This window comes from Apium graveolens, chromosome 3 (genome assembly GCF_009905375.1).
Source record: "Apium graveolens cultivar Ventura chromosome 3, ASM990537v1, whole genome shotgun sequence".
In the NCBI taxonomy this organism is placed as follows: domain Eukaryota; kingdom Viridiplantae; phylum Streptophyta; class Magnoliopsida; order Apiales; family Apiaceae; genus Apium; species Apium graveolens.
In genome coordinates, this window is record NC_133649.1 from 239,222,432 (window position 1) to 239,238,857 (window position 16,426).

Consider the following 16,426-nt stretch of genomic DNA (forward strand, 5'->3'; position numbering starts at 1 on the left):
ATATGTTCTTCTTCCGATTTAGAATAAATAAGGATGTCATCAATAAATACCACGACAAATTTATCCAAATACTTCTTAAATACTCGATTCATCAGATCCATGAATGCGGCCGGGGCGTTGGTCAATCCAAACGGCATTACTAGGAATTCATAATGCCCATATCTGGTCCTAAATGCGGTCTTGGGAATATCTCCTTCCTTGATCTTTAATTGATGGTATCCCGATCTCAAGTCAATCTTCGAAAAACATTTTGCTCCCTTTAACTGATCAAAAAGGTCATCTATCCTTGGTAGCGGGTAGCGGTTCTTGATCGTTACTTTATTCAACTCCCGGTAATCTATGCATAGACGCATACTCCCATCTTTCTTCTTCACAAAGAGAACAGGTGCTCCCCATGGCGACGTACTTGGTCGTATCACTCCCTTATCCAATAATTCTTGTAGCTGGCTCGCCAACTCTTTCATTTCTGCTGGTGCCATCCTATACGGAGCCTTTGAAACTGGTTCCGTGCCTGGAGCAAGGTTGATCTCGAACTCAATTTGTCGATCTGGTGGTAAGCCTGGTAGTTCGTCGGGAAACACATCGGGGAAACTCATTAACTACAGGAATATCTTCCATGCTGGGGCTGCCTCTCTCTGAATCCACTACATATGCTAGGAACGACTCACAACCTTTTCTAAGTAACTTCTTAGCCTGAATAATTGTAAGAAATAGTCGCTCTTGCCTCTGTCCCTTAAATACTACCTTCTCTCCACTCTTCGTCTTTAAATTCACTCTCTTGGTCTTACAATTTATCTGCGCGCTATTCTCTCCTAACCAATCCATTCCTAAGATTATGTCAAACTCTCCCAGCTTGAAGAGTATCAAGTCGGCCGAGAACTTATATCCCGAAATATCAATCTCACATTTTGGACAAAATTGATTCACAGGAATCTTCTCTTGGTTCGCAATTACCACATTTACTACCTCACTCATAACCGTTTTATCACATTGGATCTTATCAACAAAAGATTCTGATATGAAAGATCTTGTGGCTCCCGAATCAATCAATACTTTGGCTTTGACATTATTGAGTAAAAGTGTACCTGCTATCACCTCAGAATTCTGAACAGCATCTTTCATCTTTAGGTCAAATGTCCTTGCTGTTGCTTGCAGGGTTGGTGCGGGTGGTGGAGGTAATGCCAATACCTCAGCTGGCACGCTTGCACTGGTACTTGCCACGTTCATCAGAGCTCTGACTGGTCCTGTTGCCTTACACTCCCTAGCCATGTGTCCAGTCTTCCCACATTTGTAGCACGTAACTCCTGGCTTCGGCATCTTGCACTCATTTGCCAAATGTCCCTTCTGATTGCACCTATAACAGGTCATACTCAGCTTATTGCATACTCCGGGGTGCCTTCTTCCACAGTGCTTGCATTCTGGCCTCTGGAACCTGTTTTCTCCAACTTGCCCTTGGCTTGCCTGATTGTTCCCTTTTGATTCTTGCCTTTTGCCCAAATTTCCTTTCCTTTGAAAATTTCCGCCCTTCTGGAAACCAATCCTCTTTACATTCCGATCTTGCGAATTTCCAGCTTCAGACTTTTCTCCATAAAATGGAACCTTCCTCTTCTTGTTATCCCTCTCTTTCCTTGACTGCATCCCATTATTCTCAATCAGAGCAGCTTTCTGTACTACTCCCGCATAAGTCTCAAGTTCAAACATAGCCACCCTATCTCTGATCCAAGGCTCCAATCCTTGCTGAAATTTCTTTGCTTTTTCTTCCTCAGTGCTGGTATATTTTGTCACAAACCTTGACAACTCAGTGAACTTCTTCTCATATTCCAGTACAGTCATGTTCCCTTGCTTTAACTCAAGAAATTTTAGCTCCATCTGATTCTGCATGTACTTAGGGTAATACTTGTCCAGAAATAACTTCTTAAATCTCTCCCAAGAAATCTGCTGAGTGACTTCCATAGCTTTTACTGATTCCCACCAATAAATGACTTCTCCCTTCAAGAAGTTAGTGGCATACAGCGTCTTCTGGTCGTCCCCTAACTGTACCAACTCAAAAGCCCTTTCTATCTCCTTGATCCATGTGTTTGCTATCACTGGATCAGTGGTATCATGAAATACAGGTGGATTCACACTCTGAAAAACCTTGAAAGTGACAATTTGTCTTGGTGGTACTGGTGGTTCAGGTGGTTGATATGGCTCACGGTTATCTTGGTTTTCAATTCGTTGTTGAAGAGTTAGTTGTTGTTGAGCTATAGCATTGGTTTGCTGTTGCAAGGTTTCCAGTAGTTGAAGAATGTTTGGGTCTGTGGTGAAGGTGGTTGTTGGGTTCTTCTTTTTGGGAGGCATGATCCTGAAATAAGAGTTGTGTTATAACAAATATGAATGATAAAACGATTCGAGGGTATCGCATGGCATTCTTGTTTACATATGGGGTCACGTTTCCAAATTAAGCAGATATGATGATAAAAACATAAAATAATAGTTGAGAGCAAATGGAACAATAGCACATAATTATTGAAATTTTAAAGGTCACAGTACATAGGATTGGGACATAGTCTGATTCTAGAAATAACAGGCTTATTTAAAGGAAAGACGGAAACAACTGGGGATTCCATAGAGTCTGATAGTACAACAACATGAAAGGTAAATGGAAAGAACTAAGGCTCCACTCCATCTGAACGGGGCTTGGTAGACTTTTCCTCTCGAAGTGTCTTCACAATGCTCTGGAGCTCATCCGCCACCATCTGAATGACATACTGGCTGGTACGGTCCCGGTGTGCTGGCATCTCCTCAAGCTTAGTGTTAACGTACCGAACCAAGGTCTCAAGTCTCGCAATCATCTGCTCCTTGGGCTTCCCTTCGTAGTTTCGGCTGTCCGGATACACGTTCTTCAGTCGGTCTATCAGTCGGTCGTACTTGCCCTGAAGCATGTCGAACTCGCGCCTCAACTCAGCATACACGGAGAAAGCAATAGTGTCGTCCGACCCAGAGGATGACGAGGAATGCGCCCTTTGCTGACAAATAAGAGGAGTATTAATAATAATTTACTTTACCTACTCTCTCGCATAGTATCTATAACCTACTCACAAGTCCTATAACCTATTTGGGCTGTTCAGGGACTCTAAACCGTAGCTCTGATACCAAAACCTGTCACACCCCCAACTTAAATAGCAAAATAATTATAGTTATTACATCATTTTAATGAGTACTACACAACCAAAATCCAAGATCTTACAGTTTAGGGTTTGGAACAGCCCAATACTACCAACTATTACATCTGATTACAAATACCGAGTCCTCACACAACTATTATTACTTATTCTACCTGGGCTCGAACATAAGCATCCGCATCACAGGTCTTACGGGCAGTCTGCTTGAATCTAACCATGGCTGCTAGCTGTAATATCAGGGTTAAAGCAAGAAGTGAGCCAAAAGCTCAACAAGTGCTAACAATACAACGCAAAGCATAAATCGAGATATACCTTTAGGAATGACAATGGAATGACATAATCAATGATAATCGAGAGATAAAACTTATGTGAGTTGGCATCATTTTGCTTGCATCAAAACAAATTTTAAAACCATTCTTAATCAAAATCATTTTATGACGCTACGGATTACAGCCGGTGATCAGCCGCGAAGTAATCCCGAACCTCGCTGGGCTCTAAAACATTATTGGGAATCCCTAGGCAACTTTTAAGCCTAATATAAGTGTGGAAAGGACTCGCGTCTCAGTCCAGATCCACCATTCAAGAAAACATTTGTCCCCCTTTGGGACTGAAAAATCCACGTTTTAATCATTTTAAAAACTGATGCCGATTTATGACAAAATCTCTTTCGACTGTAATTATTTTTATCAAGGGATTATAGATCATCTTGAAACACTGGAAATATGACACTAAATCTCAGGGCCATGATCTTCTAGACTTTACTATATTAGGGTAATTGAGAGGTTTCCATAAACAAGAACTTAGACAAGGAAATTAAGCCAGGCTATTGGATAAGATGAAAGAGTAATGCCAAACTAGGCTTAAAGCAACGGTTGTAGACAAGATATAGGTATTAGAACATCAAAAGATAGGCATCACTGGTTCCAATAGGATAAAGGTGTTAAAATATAAAGAAAGCGATCGTCAGCTCAGTATATAACAGGGTATCAAGCTTTAGGGTAAGGATAGGGTTATCAAACAATCATGAATGTATTTAAGAAATGATTGGCTTTTAGGTATCAAGATAAAGTTTCTATCGAGGTTATTTCAAGAGTTGAATCAAAGCATCAGGGTGCAACATCAAGATTTCTCAGAGATCAATAGCATGATAAACAAAAGGATCAATAAGATATTATAACGCATCTCTAATTTATCATGGCATTAAACTATCATGAAAGACTTTTGAACTACTTGCAATATGTACTCGAGGGTTCATGGCATCTCTATGTAACTCAAAGATAAACAAAAGATACGCTTAATTTAAATACATCAAAATGACTCAGGATAATTGCATCGATATATATATGAACTGTTTACAACAGATACGAAGGTCAAGTTGAATCACTTGCCTTAAGATAGACTGGTCTGGTCTGACTGGTAGGAGCAACAACTGGAGCTTCACTCGACTTTTAAGGCAAGTTTTCCCTCGTCTCGAGATCCTACATAAATAATAATAATCCTCATTATAATATATTCTTTCCATCTTAACCTATTTACAACCCGAAATTAAACATGGATGGCACTTAGGCCTATACATACTTAATTCATATCCAACATTTATATTTTTAAATGTACACACGTAGCCACATAATCACATATCGTATATTAATACCAAATAACATCACATACACCATAACGCCACACTAGGCTCGGATGATCTCGACTCACCACTTAAATTACTTGGTCGCTAACTAAACGAAGTCTTCGAATTTGGGCTTCCTAACTCAATGTGCCTTTCCTAAATTATCCAAAACCTATTGACCCTCACTTGTGCCTTTTGCTCTACTGACCTTATACTATCTTACAACTATGGTGGTCGACCTAATACTCACTTCTAAGTGTCCTAAAACTATGTGATAAATGAAAGTGCTTACTGGTGCAAATTTCAGAATGGTAACTAAGGTTTCTTGAGTGCATTAGACACTCTTAAACTACAAGTTTTTCTTCAAAATTTTTACACAAGACTCTCCTGACCTAAGGGCATCTCATAAGCTTGATGTGGCTCAAAGGCCTGGCTTGGGCCTTCTTGGGCCTAAGCTAAAAGTCCAAGGTTCCCCTGTTTTTCTGGGCAGAAAATGCCCTGACTTGGATTAACTTGTGACACATGGTTCTAGCTCATATCCTATGAACTATGGTTGGAAAAACTTCTCTGACACACCCTCTAACTAAGGCCCAATTGGGCCTAATGAGGGCCTACCCATGACATGGCCAAATCTCCCTATTTCTAAGTTGCAACAAAACTGTCCCCTGCTGGACAGATTTTGTTATTCTACTTGTGCACCTAACCAAATGACATGCAAACCTCCAACCAACTCCTAAAACCTATTATATACTCTCCATACTAACTTCTGGTGGCTTGGGCCTCAAAGTGCACATCAATGACATGGTCAAAACTCACTCTAAACCTCAGGGTACTAAACTGATTTTTCTGCAGAAACTATAACTTCTCATTTTCCAAGATTTTGACTTGACAAACCCAACTAACAACAACTAAATACTTAAACCAAGACCTATACTTGGTACTCTACTGAACTAACTCTTTTTTTTTTTTTTCTTAAAATACCCTTGGTGAGATCATCCTTGCCTAAGGTGCAACTATGGCAAAACAAAGAGACTACTCTTAACAAATCGCAAATCTTCATGCCTTTGAGACAACAAGATATATATTTTTATAAAAGATAACCACAAATTATTACCATGCAACAAGAAGCATAAATCAATATTATCACATTATTCCTACTGAAATTAAAGCTCACTAACAAAATCTTTTCCAAATGATCAAAATATTACAACAAACTAAGAGAATTCCACATGCATGCATGCCTTCGGGTTTTTTTCAAACCAAACAACATATTTTCTACATATATTCCATCTTAAAATTGACATGCAAGCCTAGCATAAGGTACACCTAGATGATCACTTAGCATGCAAGGAGTTTTATCACATTTTCACCACAAAATTCAAGTCATTATCACATAAACATGCAAAAATTGAACAAAACAACAAGAATGATTTCAAGGACCATTCATTCGGCTCCCATATGGTCATGGCCGAATGAAATGGATGGAAATGGCCATTAAATCATCAAGAGTTTCCTTCTCAAGACTTGGCACTTATCCATTCATTGTAGTCCTCTCAAAAACAACCTTAAATCCATAAGAATCAAGATTGTATTTTGAGTTTCACTAAAACCTTTACATGCAACCCTTAAACTTAAACTTTCTACTCAAAACTCTTTGAAATATGAATGATCATGGTATGGGAGATAACATTTACTTGTATAAAGAGTAGAAGCTTGGTGGAGAAATGAAGAAAAATGGGGAGGGGTGGTTCTCGGCTAAAGGCCGAGAGTGAGAGAGAGAGAGCCGAGAGTGAGGGAGGAGGAGGGAGAGAAGAGTGAGTGTGGTGTGGGTGATGAGTAAAAATGATCATGACTTTGCTTGTCTTATGGTTTTTGTATTGGCAAAAGTGAGTGGAATTAGGAATTGACATGATTAGCCTTCCACTTGAACTTGGTTGAATTTGCATGCAAGGGTAAAGAAGGTATTTGGCTAGGAAATAAGAGTTAGTGGGGTGGTTATTGACTCTTTAGCCCTTTTGGAATGTATGGAAGGAATTTGCATGCAAGGATAACTATGTAATTTGCTAATTAAATTTATAAAGATTTATTTTTTATAAAATAAAACACAAGTTCAAAAATTATAAAATTTACACCATAAAATAACTTGGATTTTTAGAGATTTTATAAAATCACTTTCAAAATTTGTGAACAAAATATCTTTTAAAAGAAAATTTTTCCAAAGCTTAGAATATTCCTTATAAATCAAAAATAAAGAAATTAAATAAATTCTTGCTTTGAAAAATCATATACTACCCAAAGAAAATTTATAATGCAGAAATTTTCACTCACACAAACGTACAAGCATTGAATATATTTTTATTTAACTTAATATTATTCACAAATAATATTACATAAAATGCCGGTCGTAACACTGTCATTGGCTTCCACTCCTTTGGGAGAGATCTAAGGAACTTTAGGTTAGAGTCTTTTGTTTGATAGACCCTTCCATGCAGTTTTAGAGCATTCATCAATTTTTGAAACCTACTGAAAATATCAGTGAGTGACTCACTTTCTTCAGAGTGGAAGTGCTCATATTGTTGAATCAAGAGTTGTATATTGTTCTCTCTTCCTTGCTCAGTACCATCACAAATAATTTGTATTGTGTCCCAAACCTCTTTGGTTGTTTTACAGTTAATGATGTTGTCAAACATATCACCATCAACACCATTAAATATTCATGGCCTTTTTATCTTTCCTGACTTGCTCAATGTTTGGATCAGACCATTCATGCCTAGGCTTTGGAACTAATGGTTCATTCCCTGTAGCAACTCTCATAGGGACATGAGGACCTCTTTCAATGCAGTCCACATAAGCTTCATCTTGAGAGGGAAGATGTAGGTGCATCTTCACCTTCCAATGGTGATAGTTGTCTTTGTCCAGAAATGGAATTTTCAGTCCAACATCCTTTTTATTCATCTTGTTGATTGTTGTGATCTTTACACTCTTTGTACTTCAAGAGCTCGCTCTGATACCAATTATTATTCCCAAAAAATACAACAAGAATTACAGAAGGGGGTTGAATGTAATTCTGGCTTCTTTTTAATATTTTTAAAAAAATGTTCTAACTTAATATATATAACAGTGTTTGATTTGCAGTAATACGGAATGAAAGAATAATATAAATCAAAACACTAAGTAATAAAACACAAAACTTTAAAACTTTCTGGTGGATTAGAATATATCCACCAGAGATATATATATATCAGATTGAGAACTCTGTGATGCATTGAATATCACACAGCTGCTTTACAAGTGAACAAACAAACTTACAGAGAAATTCTTAACAAATACAGCCTTATCTATTTCTCTGGAAAATAAGCTTACTCAGTTACTTATTCTACTTGCTACTCTTGGTTTATATATCACCAAGTTACATGATAGTAAAACAAGACAATAAAACAAAAATGAATCTAGTCTAATATCATGCTGCTACATTACTCTATCCAGCATCTTTGAATATCTTTACATTTTCATGGAAATGGTAATGCTTCTTTGTTCTCAAAATCCTGCTTAACAGGCTACCACCTTCCTTTTGCAAACACCCGACGCATGTGACTGTGTTGTCACTATCAACAACTATTTTGAATATGATCATCCATCAAGATTATGTTAATCATCTGTCGGGATTAGGTTGATCATCCGTCGGGAGCCTTTGTAGATTATCCGTTGGGAGTCTTTCAGCCACTTGACTTTATTTCACTTGTACAGGATTACAAGACATCTTATATTTATAATTAGCCAACCTATTCTGTACATCAATCTAGCAGTCAACATGACTTAGAGAATCCTATAAAATCTACTAGACTAAAACATTGTTATTTGCAGAAATGTGCTACAATACTTATTTTTACATAAGCTATACTCTCGATAGATGTTCAGTTATCATCCGTCGAGACTATAAAGATCATCCGTCGGGATTGTAATAAAACATCCGTCGAGAGCTATAAATACACTAAATTAAATCTACTAAGGTGTTTTGTTTAACTTATCATCAAGTTCACAACATATACCTAACAGTTTTTGATTTAGTCCATTATCACTGTTTCATGTTGTTGTTTACGATATTTCCGTAAACATTATTTTTATGAGTTTTATTCTCGTCAAGATTTAAAGTATTGTTGAACCATTTTCGCTCAGAAATATCAAAAGGGTTTTGAATATAAATGAGGAACCAATTTGTGGATTTCTTAACTAAATTTTCTGATTCAACAATTATGATTTAAATGTTCAGCTCTATTGCAGATGTCCGTTTTTATATCAAAAGACCATATTTATGTTATACTTAAATTTTTGAGCATTTCTTTCGCTCATACTTGTTTGTTTTAAAATTTAACCTTCCAGTGAGGATTAGCTTGCGCTGTTTAGCCGCATAATTCGAGAAAGCAAAGAAGAAGCTTTTGGAAGGTGGTTGGTCCAGGGTTTGCGGACTAGTGTAAGTTCTATTGTGTAAAGTTGTTTGTTTATATATTAGTTATGTTAACTTATATTTGGGCCTAGTATACTTCATTTCGAAGTTATACTAGCGGGTTTGGTATTGAGTTGGAATTTGTTTTAAAAGAAAGTGAAAAATATATTTATGGAAATTTGGAATTCTTGTTTCTGGAACTGTAACTTGGAAAGATCCTGGTGTAGTTTGGGGTCACAGATGCTATATTTGAGTTGCTGGAATTTATTTATTGATTAAACGGGTTATTTTGGATTAAGGTTTCATAGTGACGACCAAATCCCTTGACACTGGATTTGGGGGCGTTACACGCTTGGTCTAATAACTCCTTTATATAGTAGTTCTTGCAATTACGTTGCTAATTCTTTCATCTCAAATAGTGCCATACGATTGGGAGCTTTAGAAACTAATTATGTCCCTGGAGCCAAATCAATGGTGAATTCAATCTCTCGATCTGGAGATAGTCCAGGTAATTCATCAGGAAATATGTCAGGTTATTCATTAACTACAGGAATATCCTCGATTTTAAGTGGTTCCTTATCAACGTGTCTTACACGAGCCAAATAAGCTTCGCATCCTCGTCTCAATAGTCTTTTTTCCTGAATTGTTGTTAGAAACTTCCTTTCTTTCTTTGGACCTCTAAATATCACCTCAGTGTTATCTTTGGACTTTAACTTCACCATCTTATTCTTACATTCAATATGAGCGTCATGGTCAGCCAACCAATCTATCCCTAACGTCAAATTCTCCTCACTTAAAGGGTATTAAGTTAGAAGAGAAGTGACAACCTTCTATTACAACGTCACAACTAGGACAAATCCTATTGACAGTAACTCTCTCCTGATTCACTACTTCGTTAATCAAATTCGATTATAAAGGGTATGTAACACACTTTAATCTATCAACAAAAAATTTCAGATATAAAAGATCTAGTAGCTCCAAAATCCATTAATACTTTGGCCTCTATAGAATTTAGAGCAAGCGTACATGCTGCCACATCTGCGTCCTGGACATCATCTTTCATTGTCATATTAAAAGTCTGTGCTCTTGGTTAAACTGGTTGTGCTGATGGAGGCGGTGGTCCAGAAATTCTAAGAACATTGGCCTTCTAAATAGATTCCTTACAATTCCTCGCTAATTGTCCAACTTTTTTGCATTTAAAACAAGTCACCTATGATTTTCCCGTAATATTAGTACATTCAGCTGAATAATGGCTCTTCTGATTGCACTTAAAACAAGTACCATTGAGCTTGTTGTATTTCACGGGGTATCTCTTTCCTCAAACCTTGCACCCATGAATCGGAGGCCTATTATCTCTCACTGGTTGACCTGATCTCTGAAACGGTTCTTTTGATTCCCATTTCCCAGCTTGAACTTTTGGAATTTCAGACTCTAATTCCCAACATTCCTTCCAAACTTTCCTCTGAGCTTCGAACTTCCCTAATCTTGATCTAAATCTTCTATTTTCCTTTTCTTCCCTTCATTTTCCTTTTTAGTTGCCTCTCTTTGTCCTTCAACAATCATTGCCTTCTGTAGAAGCGCAGCATACGTTCGTAGCTCAAGAAGAGCCACTTGACTCTGAATCCATGACTTAAGTCCTTGTTGAAATCTCTTTACTTTCTTCACTTCCGTGTTCATATATTCTGGTAGAAACCTTGCCAACTCAGAAAACTTAACTTCATACTCAGATACCAATATATTTTTCTACTTCAACTCCAGAAATTTTAAATCTAACTGGTCTTGCATATATCTTGGTAAGTACTGTTCTAGAAACAATTCCGTCAATTTCTGTCATGATATAACTTCTTCTTCCTATAGTGCTTTGGTAGACTCCCACCAAAAACTTGCCTTATCCTTTAAGTAATAATTTGCAAATTTCTCCTTCTTCTCATCCTTAACCTCATTTAACTCAAAATATTTCTTCATTTCTTTTAACCTAGACTTTGCTTTAATCAAATATGATAATCCTACGAATTCTAGGGGATGGACAGACTGAAAAGTTTTAAAATTATCAGGTCTGGGTGATGGGGGTTGTTGTTGAGCAAACATAATTGTTTATTATTGTAGAAGTTGGAGAACTTGATTCATCACAGGGTTGTCTTGGTTTTGATTCTGGTTCTGGTTTTGAGTTTCTTCCTCATGGTTGATTGGTGGAGTAGCCATTTCACAAACTTGATAAGCAATTATTTAGCAAGCGAATATCATGGAATTCATTTTAAACGATAAATCTTTTATATTAACAGTTTATTAAACCCTCTTTTCAATTTTTAACCTTTTGCACATGCATCCCTATTACTATATAATTCACTCATTGGTAGGGTATTTCCGCGCAAAGGTATTGATCAGGAGTATCAGGTAAGCATACTATATAGACATTTATGAAATTTAAAGAACAATAATGAATGCACAAGGGTACGTAAATAGAAATTTCAAAGGTCCAAAGGTACAACAAGTTCCAAAAATAAAATACAATAATAGGGATAAGGTTAAATAAAAGAAAAGCTGGAAAATATCCCAATATCTACCCCTAACTTCTACCTATCTACTACTAATAAAATCTCTACCACCTGGAAACATCCATACATAAGTAAATATAATGGAAAACCCAACATCTGACCAAGTAACCCAAGCCCACTGGCGCTGAAAACAACACATACCACGGGGTTTACCAAATGCCTCATCTTCAACTCACATATGAATCTAGACATGACGGTCAAGGACCTCCCTCAACACTGAAAGCATCCATCTCACAAGCTTATAAACTCTGTGGGCCTCTGCCTCAGCATCACTAGAAGAAAGACACTCATCCAAACATCTACGTGCAATCTGCTTCACCGTCTCAATATGAACACGCACTCTGGCTTTGGCACCATCATCTGCAATTGAGACTCATGAGCCATCCGATCTACCAAGGCTCTCAACTCATGATACGAGCAAACACAAAATCACGGTCTCGGGCCAAATCATCACTAACACGGGCATGTAAATGCATAGTAGGGACCCTAACAGGAACTGGGGACTCAGGCATAGGAGTTGGAGAATCTTTCCTACCAGGTGTGGACTCAGGTGCTGGCACCATCAGAGAAACAAGCATAGGGGCAGCAGTGTCTTCAGATGGATCCTCCTCAGAATCAGAACTAATGTACTGTGGCTCCCCAGATGGGGGTGGAGGGGTATCCACGGGAGAGCCGGGAGGCTAACAGGAAGGGTCGAATCAACATCACTACCATTGGTATTGCTATCAAGGTCCTGAGATCAGATATGAAACACACAACCAAGAAATAGCATTAGGGTAATCTCAAAAATATGACCAACTCAACTTCCTAATTTAATTGAACACCCAAGACTAATACCAAACAGTCTTAACTCAACTCTATGTGAGTTAAACACTCTCGTGTACTATCCATTTAACCCAACACTCTTTTGTCCTAACTTTTTCTTATGGACTAAATCCAGTAGCTCTAATACCAACTTGTGACGCCCTCAAACTCAGGGTTAGGAATGAGGACTCATGGCACCTTTATAATAACTAAAGTATAATAACATCAATAAAATAAACCCCAAAAAGCTATAAGGATCGACACAAGATAAAGTATGAGACAAGTTACAAATATCAACGAGAATAATAAATGTTATACAACCCTTTTCCAAAATATTAAAAATACAATTCCGACTTGGAATTGCTAGATAACCCGATTTTATCCGATCACAATTTTCTACATTTCCAAAAGTTGATCGACGATTCCTCACACCAACTTTTACCTGATCTGGCACCTGGAATCTAACAGTGCAGAAGGGACCTATAAAAACTCTTACGAGCGGTGTGCCTAAGTCTGGTCATCTTCTTGCTTAACTACCAAGGTTAGATCAATACAAACAATATGAGCTAAAAGGCTCAACAAGTAACTAATAAAAATAGTTTTAGATATCAAATGTGTGGCGATAACTTAACAGTAATAGAATGGATTTGGTAATAGGGTTTCAAGGGATCAAGGTTATAGTTCTGAACAGTCTAGTATTTGAAATGAGCAATATTTTTGTGAGTAGTTTTTACAAAACTTTAAAAAGCTTCAACTTATTTTAAAACTTCAAATCGACACACAATATAGAAATAGTGCTTAAAGCACAATTAAAACCTTTACTTCATTTTTCATAAAATTAGAATCTTCAATTAAAATATCCATCTTTTAAACATAATATGGGTGATCAGCCCGTACTGGCTTCCATTCCGGTCATAAGGTACCTAAGGCACTATATTGGCCTTTAATATTGGACTAACCCCGCTAGCCTCTTACGCAACATCCAATCTTCAGGAATTCAGTGAAAAACCTTTAGATTGGAAAATTCTTGTTTTTCTAAAACTTAATTCCATTTTAAACATTATTGTCCTTTGAAGTCATTCGAACTCTTTCAAGTCAAAAATCAGTCTTAGTTTTATTTTGAGGAATTCAAATGGGTAAATAACGGCACAATAAAGGGAACACAACTGGAGAGCGATCAAGGTAATATAGGTATCATCAATGTACGTAAAACAAAGCAATTTCTAAGTAGGGTGTTAATAAAACATGAATATTATGAAGATAGGAAATCTAGGTCAACTTAGGTATCAACTGAGTGAACTGAATCATCAAGAAGTATGGGGTATAAAGATGCTCAGGTGAGAACAAGATATTAATATAAATGAGGTATGAAGGCATATGAAAGGAACAAGCTAATAAAAGGGTCTATCCATAAGATCAAGTAATGGTATACAGTAGAACCCCTCTAAAGTGATACCCTTGGAACAGGGAAAAATTATCACTTTAGAGAGGTTATTACATAAGAGAGGTTTGTATTTTTTTAGTGTAAAAATAATTTAATTTTAATTTTAATTACTAATATACATTGTACCTCTTATATGTCTATATTCAACTAACTAGAATTATAAAAAAAGGGATTATTCAATACATTTCAATATTCAACTAACCAGAGACTAGCAGTTTCTTAAATTTCTAAAAAAAATTAATGACCATTCAATCCCATTCATGGACTTGAGTCTTTTCGATTTTAAAAGTTACATGTATTTTTGGGCCGAGCAAGAGATTTGCTACACTCCAAAGGAACAAGATATTGTTGAGACATTGCTAAGTCAATCAAATAAAAATGAATCGGAGGCGGATGAAGAAGAAGATGATGGTCACAAGATACCTAAAATTCCGACATCTAACGTTATTCAAATCTTACAATCAATAGAGATATTCTTATTGCAACAAGAGGGCGACCACAAAGATGAGGTGAATATAATTTGGAAGATATTAGATAATGTAAAAGTTATTGGACAATCAAACCTAAAGCAAGCTAGTATCATGAAATATTTTTCTGATTCATAGGGGACATGAATTATATGTATTTAATTAAAATTACCACTTTATGCGAAAATTGGGACCGATATTTAACATTAAAATTTTCTGAAAAAATATTAATTATCACGATAGCGGGGTTATTAATTTTTAATACTGGTCCTGAGTCGGGACCAAGATATTTTATTAATTTAGAGAGGTTATCACTTTAGAGAGTATCACTTTACAGGGGTTTTACTGTATCAATATTTAACTTCTTTTGTCATTTCATATCATAAACAATTCCTTTTATCATTTAATATCATTCACATTTATAAGGAAGGGCAGAGTTACTTGCCTCAAATGCTTTCTTTTTTCATAGGGATCGAGTTACTGTCACCTAGAACTTCTTTCCATTTCCTAGTTCGTACTTCCTCGCTTTCCAAATATGCAAAGAATCGAAAAAGATTAGTTGTGGTGGTGAAAACTTTGAAAACCAAATGGAATGAGTAGGTGCATGCAAGAGAGAGAGTGAGTTCGAGAGAAAAGAGAGATGGGGGAAAGGAGGAGAAAAAAGAAAGAAAAGAGAGGGGGAGGCTGAGCTTATAAGTGATGAAGCGAAGGGAAAAATTGTAAATTTCCAATTCCATTTCTTTTACCTTTTTCCATCTTTAATTAAAGCTGAAATTCGTTTTAAAATAATTAATAAATAGGAAAATATATTTTTAAAATATGAAATTTGATCTCAAAATAAAGATCATGAAAATACCTACCTTGATATTTTTAAAATAATATTCGAGTGAACGGTTTATTTTCTGGGAATTTTGCAAGATAACTCGAAAAATAAAATAAATTCTTGAAATACTATTTTAAAATATCCAGACCTCAACATATTTTAAAAATATTTAAAGATCAAATAACCCATATTTTCCACGTTATAAATCCTTTAAAATTATCCAAAAATTTCCACAATCACAAATTTAAACACGTAAAGGTCAAATAACATATACTTACCTATTACAATCAATCAAATCTCATATCCGTATATTTTTCCATTTAAATTCTATTTATAACTGTTTACACATTTATCGAATAATCGGTGATTTAAATAATGATAGGACTTCACATACTCGAATCTAAATAATCACATATACTCATAGGACTCTTGACATTATATATTTTCATATAATCCATTCGTTGCGTCTTTAAATAATTATCATCAAATCCATTTTTCGTGTAACCGTCTTTTACGGGTCGCGTCTCAACGAACTGCCCGACAGTCATTCCGACTCGATCATTAATCACATTACATAACTTAGGTCATTTACTAACTTGTGAAACTGGAATAATATATATTTAAATATTCCTTTAGTAATTCACATAATTTACACATAAACCACATAATTTATATTTTATTCACGTAATATAATTTGCGAAAATTCTCAGCCGTTACACTAATTGTCTCATTCATTATATCTATTGTTCTTTATTCAGTCCTTCATTACTGTTCTTAGCCTCATCAACTTTTAATACCTTCACTGTCGATCCTTTGTTTTCCTCCGACAAGTAAAAAAAATCTTACTTAGGTTGGCTACTTCATGGGAAGAATACGAGATGCGGATTTTGAGGAGTTTGATTTATCCTTTGGTTTCTATTAAAGTTTGTTGGTATGTTTGTAATTTAATAATTTTTTAAATTAAGGACTGTAAGTTGGATTTTATTATTATTATTATTTTGGGGCATTGTATTTTTTTGGGTTGTTAAAGTTTGCACCAGAGCAAGAGTTTTAAGATTCCGTAGATTTGCCTTTAGGCTTGATTTGTGAATTGTGGGTAGTTGT